General features: G+C 35.4%; 1 protein-coding gene and 1 long non-coding RNA gene across 2 annotated transcripts in view; both read left to right on the top strand.

Moving 5' to 3' along the window:
• Window positions 1-6,739, top strand: part of LOC134658847 (uncharacterized) — a 367,332-nt gene extending 360,593 nt beyond the window's left edge. The window contains exon 2 of the long non-coding RNA XR_010097746.1: window positions 6,429-6,739. This is a non-coding gene — a long non-coding RNA (uncharacterized LOC134658847). The remainder of the gene's footprint in view (window positions 1-6,428) is intronic.
• Window positions 6,740-9,199: 2,460 nt separating this feature from the next.
• LOC134658170 (uncharacterized) overlaps window positions 9,200-15,178 on the top strand; it is a 126,816-nt gene continuing 120,837 nt past the window's right edge. Inside the window, exon 1 of the mRNA XM_063513782.1 lies at window positions 9,200-9,644. The gene's annotated coding sequence lies outside the window, so the exon portion shown is untranslated. The remainder of the gene's footprint in view (window positions 9,645-15,178) is intronic.

Genomic DNA, 15,178 nt, shown 5'->3' with positions numbered 1-15,178 from the left:
AAGACCGATGTGATCCCATAACTGTACCGCGAACAAAGTTTGCGCGGTACACTAAAAATGAAAAAATTAAAATGTTACGAAAGAAAATCATGCATTTTTGAAGTATGTAGGTAGTATTAGGGTCAAAAACGTTCCGAAAACTTGTTTTTAGGGTTCCGTACCCAAAGGGTAAAAACGGGACCCTATTACTAAGACTCCGCTGTCCGTCCGTCCGTCCGTCCGTCCGTCCGTCCGTCTGTCACCAGGCTGTATCTCACGAACCGTGATAGCTAGACAGTTGAAATTTTCACAGATGATGTATTTCTGTTGCCGCTATAACAACAAATACTAAAAACAGAATAAAATAAAGATTTAAGTGGGGCTCCCATACAACAAACGTGATTTTTGACCGAAGTTAAGCAACGTCGGGCGGGGTCAGTACTTGGATGGGTGACCGTTTTTTTGCTTGTTTTGCTCTATTTTTTGCTGATGGTGCGGAACCCTCCGTGCGCGAGTCCGACTCGCACTTGTCCGGTTTTTTTTTGTCATAAATGCCACTAGAAACAAGTAGAAGGTTTATTTAGAGGATAATTAAGTAATTATAGACAAGTAAATAACCATCTCTCCCTACATCTTACAAATCACCAAAAAAATTGTTTAAAAGGGTCGTGAATTGTATGGAAATGGTACTTGATGTAAATATAAAATTTTACATTATTATTACCAAATTTAAAAGAAAAGCCGTTTAAAAAAAGTCATGATACAGTAGTGCAAACACACAATACTGATACCTGCTGACATCATACACACTTTGGAAAACAGAAGAGATTTTTCTTATTACCTATTAAAGTATGGTGGGTGGCCCAAATGAGCTAGATTAAACCAACCTTAGGTATCAGTAAACCTTTAGTTGACTTCATGAGTCGGCCGGCTGGTCTGCATACCGATTTGTCCACGCTTGCATCACTTGATGGGATTATAGACCAGTCTTGAGATTATAGTTTGCTTGACCAGAGACGTGTGTCCATTGTTACCCGTCATGCTAACGAATCCACTGATTTTGGCCGTTGGTACATATATTACCAACATCTCTCTTCTCTTCTGGCTATCCCTCGGTCATTTACTCAGAAACAACTTGTTTATTAATATGATACTCGTATGCTCATATAAAATTAATTTTATTTTTTTAGTTTTCATATCAAGGTGACGTGTGTGATTTTTCATATATTTTCACACTTCATTATTCTTCATAAAAAATAATCGATCTATTCGATCTTGAGGCTTTTAATGAGGAATATATATGTATATACACGGTGTTTTGTTTTTAAGTCCGTCAATTTCAAGGGTGCATTCCTGAGCTTAAATTAAGTAGGTAACTTTCTCAAAGAAACGGTGCTTTTCAGCCTCTTTATAATAAAGGCTTTGTTCAAATTTTTTGGCCGTTCCGATATATCTGATGGCGACTTTACCTATAGGTAATTGAATAAAAAATAAAATCTTGTAAGTAATTACAGTTACCTACAATTTAGAACCGACATTGGGCACGTGCCTCAATTCTGATGGATTAGTTTTTAATGGGGCTAGCAAACCAAATTGCATAAGACCCAGTACTAATGCATCAGATTTAATAAGACGATGAAATAGGAAACCGTTTCAGCCATAGATATGATTAAGGCATGGAAATTGACTTGTTATAGAGTCTCAAACCAGTTAGAAATAAACAGTTATAAGTAGAATGTCCATCCAGTTGGAAATTGAAATTGGATGCATAAACGTAAGTATGTATTAATGTTTGCCCATATAATGCTTATTCTTGGGTGCAATAATCAGGCCGCGTAGCCAACGTGCCAATCGCTTACGCTCCGTAGCGATCGAAACGCAACTGTCACTGTCGCACTAATATGGAAGAATGATAGAGAGACATAAAGCTATTCGATGGCGAAGCGATAGCGATTGTCATCTTGGCTAGGCCGCCTGAGGCGTGTCTACATATATATAGATCCCTTATTTCATTCGTAATAAATGTCAGTTGTGATAACACAATGTACTTACCTATATATTATTATGTAATCTTTCTGTTAAAACCAATTTTAAGTTAAAACGAATTTTATCTCAATACAATATAACTAGATGTGTTTCCCTAAACGCTTTGGTTAAAACGCGTTTAATTTCAAATAACTTACAGCTCGCTGTTACTCAAACGGAAAGAAGAGGATTAGTAATTAGACACCATTGACACCTTTCGGGTTCGATCGTTTCTAGATAGCCGAAGACGAATAGTGGAAAATACAATTCTCTAATGTTAGAGTATATTAGTAAATATGTAGGAAAATACATTGTATACTGTATTGTGGACATTGTGGTGTCTATTGGAAGAACGCGTTGAAACGGCACTATTATATCCTTAATGTTGCCTTTGCTTAGTTTTCTGAACTAATGCTCTTTACTTTCTTTTGCTGTGAGTAAAAATAAAACATCGGGCGGTGAGTGCATTCGTGTTTGCTCACTAATTAGCGCGCGGCGCACCTATGGAGTTGAGAACAAAATAGAAGCGCCTATTTAAATTGTATGTGTAGTGTTTCTAATCTATTACATCACTACATAGTATAAAACAAAGTCGCTTCCCGCTGTCTGTCTGTCTGTCTGTCTGTATGCTTAGATCTTTCAAACTACGCAACGGATTTTGATGCGGATTTTTAGGGTTCCGTAGCCGAATGGCAAAAAACGGAACCCTTATGGATTCGTCATGTCTGTCTGTTCTGTCTGTTTTGGAAAGAAACGATAAATATTTTGTTATCGACATTTCTGGAAAGGCTGTTTCTGTTTCAATTGATAGAATCAAACCCGCGTACATCTAGTCAGATGAACCAGGTAGTTCTAGTGTATTTCCAGTTCCCCGTGGACCCGCAATAGTTCCTCCTGCTCCTCCCGTCGCCGAACCTAGGAAGACCCGCTCTGGACGTCAGGTTTGGTTCCCTTTACGTTATCGACCCTAAAGGTCTGGGGGGGCTGATGTAGCGAACCTCTTTGATTCGCTTACCTCCGCCTGCGAACGCAGGCTGGTAAGCCAATTTTGATTACGATGTGTCAACTTACGGACTGAATGATTATTCTTGTGTTTGAAAAATAAAATGTAATTCGTTTTTATCTATCGAAGATTAATTATTTAATTTCTCAATAATAGTGTCCCACACCTTCATGAGCGAGTCCGACTCGCACTTGGCCGCTTTTTTTAATAGATAGAGTGATTCAAGAGGAAGGTTTATGTATAATTTGTTACCCCGTGCGTAGCCGGGGCGGGTCGCCAGTACCTAATAAAGCGAATTGTTGGAATTGGTAAGGTTTCCGAATGTTCGGTACTTGAGAGCTCTTCCTACAACCCTGACATCGTAAAAGATCTAATTTTCCTAGGTTTTGCGTTGGTATTTTGCAAACCACCTATTTTAACTACTGAAATGATAACATTATAATTTTCGTGGGAAGTAAAACAGTATGACATCTTTAAAATAAATCATGCTTGTATATAAATGCTATAGCAAATAAAATTATGCTAATACTGCCGTCATTTATGCCAAATTTAATCTTATATTCCCTAATACTTTGCAGAAAATATTGTCTATGAGATTCGTAGGAGTGTTGTAAATATTCCTATTCTTTGTTTCTAAGTCGGCACAATGTTTCTGTTTGCGCACTATGCCTATCTCGGGACCTTCGTGAGGCCGTTAGTGCACTAGACATTAGTTTATTTTGTGGCTTAGCTTCAGTATTGGGGACATTTTGGAATCATTTAATAGTTTGTGAACAATCGGACTATAGTTAGGACTTGACAAAAAGTGTCATGTTATTTTGTTATACAGGGTGCTTCCTGTAACAGGAGCAATAAATTAAGCTAAAGGCTGTACTCCTCAAATTGACCAACATTTGTTCAGCAACTTTTAAAAATTATGAATCCTTTAGACTTCCTCTTTTTTATACAAACTAAATACTGCCTTCAATGTACGCTGACATCAGTGTGTTTGACGTCGCTTGTCACGCTTTAAACATAACAAAATTTGCAATACATTGCGTCTTAGAATAAACTTTAAAGTGTAATAAAAATAAACACATGAGTTATTTTTAAAAGCTGCTGAACAAATGTTGGTCAGTTTGAGGAATACAGCCTACAGTTTAATTTATTGCTCCTGTTACAGGAAACATCTGCAGAAGCCTTGCGATAAGATATCGTATGTACCTACCAAAATATATCGCTCCATCTGTGATGGGCTCAACTGTCACTTGAATTATTGAATAAAATGTAAATGAATTGTAACATTTTGTGTGTATCCAGCTTTATAACATCAGGGCTAACTTCTCTTCAAACAATGCAGATGTATACCTATTTTCTAAGAAACACCAGTCTTAGTACATGTAGATATTGCCAATAAGAAGGGAAATAAACTGGCTATGTATATACACACGTGTGTTACTCAGGTGATGAGGTCTTTTGATGTAGTTTAGAAGGGGAAGTTCACGGAATGAAAAGGTAGTTCAGGGGCTTGACAGCCGTATAAGTCTCCCTTAATTTACAATTGCGTTTATTCGCTTTAACTAGGTAGGTATTAAACAAACCAGAATTGGCTGATGTCAAGGTTTTACGATTAAAACTGGTGAAAAAAGCAGTGCTAAGAATACGCTTAATAAGACTGGAATCTGTACGTAAACCGGTATTTTAACTTAATTGCAACAAATCGTGGTAGCATAAGTACATAGGTCCATTCTAACTTTTATTTTTAATCACATTAATTAAAATTAAAATGTTAGTGGTTTACTGCAAAAAGTAACCTAAACCTACCAGTTTGCCAAGTTTTGTCCTGGCCACTATGCTAATCAAACATGGTATTTTATTTGTTTGTAAAAAACAAGTAATTTAACATTTGTAACTGATACTCATTAAATTACAATCCTTTTATGTAGCTGCGTACACACAAATAGATTCTCGAATAGCAAGTTTATAGAAATACTAAGTTCGAAGACCCCTACCGTAAGAGTTATAAGCTTTCTTTAAAAGTGTAAATTTATTCAAATTTCAAAAAACGAACCCTCGGTTTGCACCTTTTGTCACGCTTGCCGGGTAAAAAATGCAAGACGTCCTTATGGAAAAGTCAACGCGTTGAAAAGAGACGGTTATAGGTTTGCCAATATGTCAAGAACCCGTTTAACACTACCTAACATGATGTGATGTGATGAGCTCGTCCATCGGTTTTCATAAAAAAGTAAGTGCAAAGATAATAATTATTATTGACGCTCAAAATAAATGTGTATTTTCATTTCTCGTGGTCTGAAAGTGCATCTTTCTTTATCTAAGTAAATTATTTATTAATCGAGTTAAAAGTAATACGCTAAGACCCAATAGTAATTTTTACTCTTCGAGTACATACCTTTTTTTCGATTAGCAATGAAAGTTCGGTTCTAAATGTACCTATATTTGTCGTATAATTTCCATTCTGATAGTTCCCGGTTTCACAAATAACGATCCTTTTACCTTTTTAAGTAAGGTACCATCAGTTTATACTTTTTAATTTCTGTAATAAACGCGTGTATTCGAAATGAAAAGTAGAGTATTTAAAGCGGGTTACTCGGGTGATAGCACCCATTTCTGACGCGAATTATCGGTGCTCTCATTCCGTTCGGGCGCCAAAATATCTCATCAGAAATGGTGTTGAAACATTGAATTATGAAATTATTGTGTTGAAAACTATGTGTGTGGGGAATTAAAGCCGTTGAAAAAACATGACTTAATTTAAGCAATATTTTTCTTTACTGTTAGTCTCCTATCATAGCGTATATTTTGATATGTTTTTATAACTCTTCGTCTTATCTTATAGTCAGCAGTTTAAGCGTGAAGAGGTATCATACGGACAAAAGTAATTTCTCATTTTTACTTAATATATTAGTAATAAATTATAGTAGCATACTATACAGACATGACAATTTCGTGATAAAATAATTAAGTAGGTACATACTAGTAAACAATGTATCACCACTTTGTTTTATACACGTAAACGTGAAGTCACTACTAACGACGTACGATATTTATAAATAAATATACGCAATATGCACAAACAAACAAGCAAACCCTAAACGCATACCTAAATATGCATATCGTCTAGGGTGCGTCGTGGGTAAAAAAGTTAGGTATAGGGAATCAAGATTGGCGATTCGAGATCTCGCACGAAAAATCTGAATCGAGATAGGGTGTTTCGAGATCTCGACCGTCACACTTTCGAGATCGAGATTAATCTCGACGAGATCGAGATTATACAAAGTAATTTAAAAAGTCGTAATCTGGTCAAAAAACTCTAAGCATTCTGTAAACACTTCTTATTTAGGGTTCACCGTGTTATGTATTGAAAATAAAAACCGGCCAAGTGCGAGTCGGACTCGCCCATGAAGGGTTCCGTATTTAGGAGATTTTGACGTATTAAAAAAAAACTACTTACTAGATCTCGTTCAAACCAATTTTCGGTGGAAGTTTGCATAATAATGTACATCATATATTTTTTTTAGTTTTATCATTCTCTTATTTTAGAAGTTACAGGGGGGGGACACACATTTTTCCACTTTGGAACTGTCTCTCGCGCAAACTATTCATTTTAGAAAAAAATGATATTAGAAACCTCAATATCATTTTTGAAGACATATCCATAGATACCCCACACGTATGGGTTTGATGAAAAAAAATTTTTTGAGTTTGAGGTCTAAGTATGGGGAACCCCCAAAATTTATTGTTTTTTTTTTTTCAATATTTGTGTGAAAATCTTAATGCGGTTCACAGAATACATCTACTTACCAAGTTTCAACAGTATAGTTCTTATAGTTTCGGAAAAAAGTGGCTGTGACATACGGACGGACAGACAGACGGACGGACATACATGACGAATCCATAAGGGTTCCGTTTTTTGCCATTTGGCTACGGAACCCTAAAAACAACAAATTTAATCAACATTTAACAAAAAAACTACTTTTATTAAAACAAGATAAGTCTTATTTAGCTCTAAGTAGCACGTAATCATGTTAGTAAGAAAAAGTGGTAATTATTATTTTTAATTATACATAGGTACATAATTGTAACGTGTTTTACTTAGAAAATCGGCATTTTATTTCACTATACATTTTGAAAATGATTTCGTAAAAAACATAGGGTTCTCAAGGTATTGTCGGCCAAGCGGCACCTGTTTGTTGCAAAAAGGCCAACAGCAGAAAATGCTCGCTCATAGTTCCGCATATATTCCGCACAGAGTGCGCCACAGTGCTAATTATCGTCGGCTAAAGCTGGCTAAACACAATAGTACTGCCAGAACAACATGAATCTAAGGTAAAAAGATTACTCAAACCAAGTAATTCACAGAGATCAATCTTTCAATCTCGTTCTCGAGATCTCGAAAATTTTAATCGAGATCTCGACCAAGATTACATAAATCGAGATTCCCTATCAACGAGATTGAATCTCGCAAATTCGTGCGAGATCTCGCGAGATCTCGAAATTGCGAGATCGAGATTGCATTCCCTAGTTAGGTACCTATAGGTTTCAGCTAACTGTCATTATAGGTACAATGTTTTCACATATTTTTTATTAGGTACATTTATTTTTATTTATCGAGAAAATCAAGTGCCATAGATCTTATGAAAATGGTTGGTACCTACCTACTCAACCAAAGTAAAGGTACCTAAATCAAAATCCAGTAATTCAGTATAACTGCTATTAATTATAAAATCGAACCAACCAAAACCAGATACTTAATCCATCGTAATTTAATTACAAACTTGACTGTGCAATAAATTACCGCTCAAACCAACTTTGTATGCCTGTATCTCAATTCTAAGAGTTCCCTGGGCTCAATATCATACGTACGTCGTGTTCTTATGTTTTACATTAAAATACGTTTTTATTTATCTATACAAGGTAATGATTATTTATTGTCCTTACTATTATTATATTATTTATTTAGCTAACCCAAGCTTATTTGCTTGCCTTTAATTAAAATAAAAATTATTAATAGAAAAAAACGATGTCATACACTTTTAAGCTGTCGTAACAAATGCAATATATAGCAGGTAACAAATGCATTTGTTACGTCAGCTTTGTTTTGTTCTTTGAGTATCCAGGCCAAAAAATTCCCAAAAAACAAGAATTTGTCACTATTAGTAGGAAAGAAGAAATTCGTAGATTCGTACGTAAAACGTAAAAGCGCTGGCGCCTGGCTGGCTGGCGCCATCTGTAAAATATGTACTTTGACCGGCTAACCCCATTGACTTCAGCCTGTCCGGCACTTACTGGGAAGACATGTTGATACTGAACCCTTAAAACCCTTAAGTTAGTTGTACATGGCGAAATGGTTAACATACAACCGTACAACGCCCCCTGAGTTGATGCCAATTAATAAACAAACTCGCCATTTCGGCGAAACCGTTTGAGATAATCGGCGTCCGAACGTCAGGGGCAATTTCAAAATGTTCAACATGCTTGCCTCGTGAGTTATGACTAAATCCTGACCTGACGCCATCCTTAACCCGATAGCAGTAACGTAAAACATGGAATTATAGGTACCTACAGTACAACTAATTTGAACGCCATCAACTGTTCAAAATTAATTCTAATAAAATTGTCTCCGTGCGACAATTTTTAATAAAGCATTCAGGATTCTAACTTTGAAACATTGCTGATTAATGATTATACAGAGTGTCGCATTCGGTTTGGAACAAATGAAAGATGACCTTAAGTTAAGAGCTACAAGTTAGGTTAGCTCAGTTCACCAAGATCTAAATGGTTCAATTCAAGTCTTCCAGCTGGACAAGTTTAGTCTCCTGCAGAGTCCCGGACGCCCCTTAAAACAAGAGAGGTTTATACGTACCCTTACTAAATCTGTATCATTATGAGATTATGACACTCACCGCTGAAACAAATGTAATAATGAAGACAAAATACGAAACTTTTCCAAAAAGTATTAAAATTTTCGAAATTTCTCAAATTTATAAGGATAAAGAAAAAAGGTTCTTTTCCATTTTGGAAAAATTGTTTTCAGACGAAGTTTTGTTTTTAATTTAACAGAACTTTGTGTGAAGTATCCAAGACTTTCCTTGTGGGAAATTTCGCAAATTTGGAAACTTTCCATTGAAAAATCCGTAGATTTCAGACATAATTAGCCCTAAAATAGAATTTTAGTTCCAAAACCAAAAACTGACACCAAAGCTCATCGCAAACTTGAAAAATACGTAGGCAAAAAGCATACAGGCACTTTTGCCCAAAGCCAAACCGGTCGTACCTAACTTCACTCGCATTTGATTCTACGAAGGTCAACTGTCTGCGAGCTAGCTCAGATGCGCACAGAACGCAGCCGCGATCGACCGCTCGCTCCGGCCACGTGAAAACTTTTACGTCACCAAATAACTATAAAAACAACACTTATAACAAACAAAAACTTTATCTTAAACAACAATTAAAGCAATTTTAAGTTATCGTGTAGAGATAGTGTTCATATTTCAGTTTAAATTGCTAAAGTTCAAGTAGAAAGTTGGCATTGCATTGACAATCTCACAAACACAGCCTGCATGTGTTACGCTCTTAGTTTTGTGCACAGTGCTTATGTGGGGTTTTTGAACTGTATCCGGAATTTTCAAGCTGTTTGGTAAGTTTTTAAGGCATTTTGCATAACTGTTAAAGTTAGAAACAATGGGTACCAATCAAGTCATACGGTTAAAGAAAGTAACAGTTGCCTTGTTAGTCAAGAAAACTGTCTACTTGCATAAACCAGAGGTGATATTACAATTTAAATAACGTCTTCCAAAATTAATTCAATGTTTTATTTACAATTATAATATTAAATTTAAACTCTTGTTACAAAATAGTTATTTTCGATACAAGTGCGAAAAAGGCGAATTACCTATTCGCACGTGTATTGAACAACGTTTTACAGTACATATGGCACTTTAAAGTTTCGACATACGCACGAAAAGTGCTATTTTACGCACTAGTGCGGAAAAGTAGCCCCATATGTACTGTAATAGTTATTTTCGATACAAGTGCGAAAAAGAGGAAATTCGAAACGAGTGGCGAAAAATTAAAACACGACCGAAGGGAGTGTTTTAAATCGACACGAGTTGCGAATTACCTATTCGCACGTGTATCGAACAACGTTTTACAGTACATATGGCACTTTAAAGTTTCGACATACGCACGAAAAGTGCTATTTTACGCACTAGTGCGGAAAAGTAGCCCCATATGTACTGTAAAGTTTATTTTTATATTATTTCAGGCTTTGTGCTCTATGGAATTTATATTAATTACCTACTTAATTATTTTTACACGACTGCTCAAAAAAAGAGTGTATTGTTTTCAGCGTTCATGTTTGTATGTATGTGAGTTTCTTTATGTACTCATTATTCTTTATATTGATCATTTAAGTGTATTTACCTCAAATAAAACCTCCCTTTATAAAATATTTTTTTACATCGACTCTACATAGAGGTCGGGTAACATTTGGGGTCAATGTCAAGATATTTTTGAGCGTGTGATATTAGTTTATTTTTCTGCAGGCTATAGACACCTATCCTGTATATTTGACACCATGCCTTCGCTTCGCCATGGTCGAAGTCAGCCGGAAGGATCATCATCATCATATTTGACACCTCTACTACAACTGTTTTTTACTCACAGATATCATAATAATAGAAGAGAACATATTTAGATGAGTAAATCGAAATATATAATGTATTTTAAATATTAACTATATGAATGTAAGTATATGTATGTACACATTTATTGATGATTTGTAGGGTTCCGCACTAAAAAGTTAAAATAAAACGGACAAAATGGTGCGACTCTTTCCGTCCGTCTCTGTCTGTCATATTGCTAACTACCTATCTCAGGAACTACTTACTTACGCTATCGATTTTTTAAAAGAATGAATACTCGTACACGTTTCATTACCTACTTTTGATAAGGTAGAGTAGGCTTACGGTACTATTTAACGAAATTACGTCAAAATTACGAAAGTAAAAATCAAATGTCAAGATAACATAGTAATCATGACATAATCGTAATAAGATCGTTTATCCATAGACAAGAGGTTTTTTATTCATAGAACGGCACAGCCTCGCTTTCTTGTGCCAAAGAAATAGGGTTATTCCCACTAGTTACCACCAAGTTGTTACCAGTGGTAACTACTGGGAATTTTTTTCCCACCTTTTACCACACCTATTTTTCTTAGAGTTAAATACTAACAAAAACAGTATAAATAGTATAGTATAAATATAGAGTGATTTTGAATTACCTAATAAAATCATTTGAAAAATAATCTAAATTGATTAATAAATTTATCCTTACATATTTTATCGTTTTTGTACTCGTACCGGTTAAACAGTTTCAATGTTTTTGGTCAATCTTAAGGCAGTTTACTAAAACACTAATCGACTTATACTATTTATACTGTATTTATTAGTAGGTATTTAACTCTAACAAAATTTTGGTGGTAACTACTGGGAATAAAAATTCCCAGTAGTTACCAGTGGTAAAAGGTGGGAAAAAATTCCCAGTAGTTGCCACTGGTAAGAACTTGGTGGTAACTAGTGGGAATAACCCAAGTAGTCTTGCTCTTTTACTGGCCGGGCTTTCACGTTGCTTACCATGTAGACGAGCCAAACGTCAGGTGAACTAGTATAACCGATGACCTCGGGATCCATATCAATTATACAAAATCCGAACGCACTATAATGGTTATCCAGATCTTTGACTCGGTGCTCGGTGTGATATTGGAATATCACACGTCGTATATTCTCACTGCTTGCCGAGCAAAGGCGAGTCGAAGGGTCGGGGTCATCACAACAAAGTGACGTCTGGATCTACAAAATATTGAAATTTTTATACCAATAAAATAACAATAAGCTGACACCGGAGTCTATAGACGCTTCCAAATTCAACGGTGGTGCACCAAACGCGTTACCAAGAGCAAAAAATACAACAGCAAAAAATTCTGAACGTCCACGTAAGGATTCATAATAGAGTTCAGATATTTGTGTATGGAAGAGCGTTCGACTCGCCAGTGGAGTGGCCGATACAAATAACACCCCTGAAATATCTCAATAGTCAGCCTTGGAGATTTTATGACCTAGGTCCGAACCTGGTTTCGCTCACTTTCAAGTTGCAATCCGTCATATAACTTGAAACCAGTCTTGCTGGGTGTTACCGAGTTTACACGTTGCAATCTTTTTTCCAGTTAGCCACTAGATTTATATTTTAGGTACGGTTTCTAAAATTATCCACTCACTACTACTTTTTTACTTAAAAATATATATAAAACACCTTGATAACGGCTACTCCATATGGTTTAATTCTAGCAAGGACTCGCGCGCGTTGTATAGGTACTTTTTAAAATTTGTACGGCATTCATAATAAAAAAATTAAGAAGTAGAAGGTTTTAACGTGCCTGTATGCGTACCAACTCCGCACCGCCAAGTTAGGCCACTTTACCTAGATTGCGCACATACAAATTATACATACCTAATTATTAAAAGTCTCAATTTCATATCCACGGTATGAAAGATGACCTTCTTATTTTGTAAATAAAATAAAATATAAACGAGAAAAGAGCAAACTACCATAAGCGAGCAATTGTAAGTTATCACCTGTACCAATGTAAGTAGATATCTAGTTGAATATCTTACGCAATAAAAAAGCATAAAAAGTTGCATCATCAATATCATCATAATTACCCACTTGACACAAAATCTACACTAGATAATAAAAACAATATAATTATTTACTAAGATGCACTTCGTTTCACTGCATACAGGGAAAGTTCGTTGAACCCATGGCAAGAGCGATAGCATCTTGGATAGCAATGATTTATAATGACGATAAGAATCTTAGCATATTGAACTAATTTCAACTACAGTTATATGTTGTGGTATAGCGAGCGAAGACCGTGAAATGAAATTGCATGAACACGCAAGCTTATTGATCTTAATTAGCATTGAATTGTAATTTTAATATACAGCAAGGAACAGAAACAAAAACGTATCGTCGCGTGTCTAGTTAGAGCCTTGGGATTATTATGAACCAAGAAAGTTTAAAATATTAAGTTGTCATAATTTACATTAGGTACAGATGTAGTGCATAATTATTTTCCATCGTATCGTATCGTATTCTCGGAAATGTTCGTATTTGTCATGCTACTTCAGTCAACCTCAGTACTTTTTGTACCGAGACTGGCTGAAATAGCAATTACGCGTTCGTACGTTTCCGTGAAAATACGATGTAAAATAATTATGCACTGTAGTGCACAGATGTATCTGTGAGTAATGTTATTATGTGTCGATTAAGTGACACCCCTAATGTATAAGTTAACTCAAAAGAGCAAGTACCGCGCAAGTCAGATTTATTTACTTTTTAAGAGAGATACATATTGTCATGGGCAATTTTTGACTTACGCAGTACCTAAAAATAGGTAAGCTAAGCGACGAAATGGTGACGTGACAAACTAAGGGTGCCTAATTCTTAATCAATTTTAAAACCCGCTTGCTTAATCAAACATTAATACGAGTATCTATTGGCATTGACCGAGGTGTAGCAGAAATGTGATTTAATTAATTTGGTAATTAAAACCTTAAGTAACTTAAATAGCGACTTAACGGTAGCTATTTTAGGATACAACTTTCATTTGGCGAATAGGCAACCTTGATTGCACTTTAATTTTTAAAATCATAAGTGATGTACATATAAATTAAACTTGGGAATTTTAAGTGAGTCATAAATTAATAGGCTTTATTATCTCAGTAACAAACTTTAAACCAATCGATAAGGCAAGGTTTCTGTCAAAATAGAAATAAACGTGTAGCCCTAACCAATTTAATGTGCGAGCTGCAAAATTTCATGCACACATTATGAATGGAATTCAGTCCTGTAGTGGCCATGCACCTCTGGAGCTGGGTAGGTGAAAAAATTATCTTTGAAAGATACATACTAAAGGTTTAGATATCCAATCAATTTATCGATGCGTTATCACAAAAATCGTCACGTTCTTAGTAATTTAAATAAGGAACAATAATTATGTGATAACGTGATCCTTAATAATTAGTTTAAAGTTTAAAGTAAAGTAGACAAGACATGGCAGTAATTATTTTATACTCTACAAGTCTCCTGTATTTTCTACCTGGTAAACAAAATGTTACTGAATAATTTACGCCTTTCTTATTTTTCACCACAGTTGTAATTTTATTAAATTGTGTAAAATGTAAAATATAATGATATAGTAAACGACATAATTCTGGCATATGTTTGAGTAAAATTTAAATTAAACAAAAAAAAAACAAATCATTTATTTATTTCACCCGTTATAAAAAAAAGCGGCCAAGTGCTGATGTATGGGTTAATTTAAACACATATTATTATAAAATATGTAAGCAGAGTATATTCAGCACAAGAGTAAAAACAAGAACAAGAATAGAAAGAATAACAAGCACGTCAATCACATATGTCATATGCCGTCGGCCAGGATTACAATAAGTAGGTTACTATTCTACAGATATGAAACCTCTAACACGCCCTCTTAATCTTGGACGACTTCCATCAAGTCCTGAATAAAAGACTCGTGTTTACAATATGGCAATGCCTTCGTAAGTATATCAGCAGTCATCTGCTCAGTAGGCATATAAGACAACTCTATGACGTTATTCTCAATAGTCTCACGAATATAGTGATATCTAACGTCCACATGTTTAGATCGTTTGTGGAAAACTGGATTAGTAGCCAGCTTAGCAGCAGACTGGTTGTCACTATACAAAGTAACAGTATTACTACGACCTGTCAACTCAGCAAGAATCGCACGGACGTATACCGCCTCTTTAGCAGCTTCAGACAAAGCTACATACTCCGCCTCGGTAGACGACTGTGAGACACAAGATTGCTTGTAACAACCCCAGGAAATGACATTCTTACCTAGCTTAAATAAATACCCTGTGTATGATTTACGATCCGCCCCGTTAGCCCAATCAGCGTCAGTAAATCCGAAAACACGAAATTTATCATTAACATCATTTTTCCTATACACAAGACCTAAATTCATTGTACTTTTCAAATAACGTAATACACGTTTGGCCGCAGCAAAATGTTCAGCTGTGAAACGATTATTAAACTGACTAAGAAAACTGGCAGCAAATGAAATGT

The sequence above is a fragment of the Cydia amplana genome, chromosome 2, assembly GCF_948474715.1.
Source record: "Cydia amplana chromosome 2, ilCydAmpl1.1, whole genome shotgun sequence".
Classification (NCBI taxonomy): Eukaryota; Metazoa; Arthropoda; class Insecta; order Lepidoptera; family Tortricidae; genus Cydia; species Cydia amplana.
The sequence above is the reverse complement of the archived record's forward strand: the minus strand, read 5'-3'. Positions and strand labels throughout refer to the sequence as shown.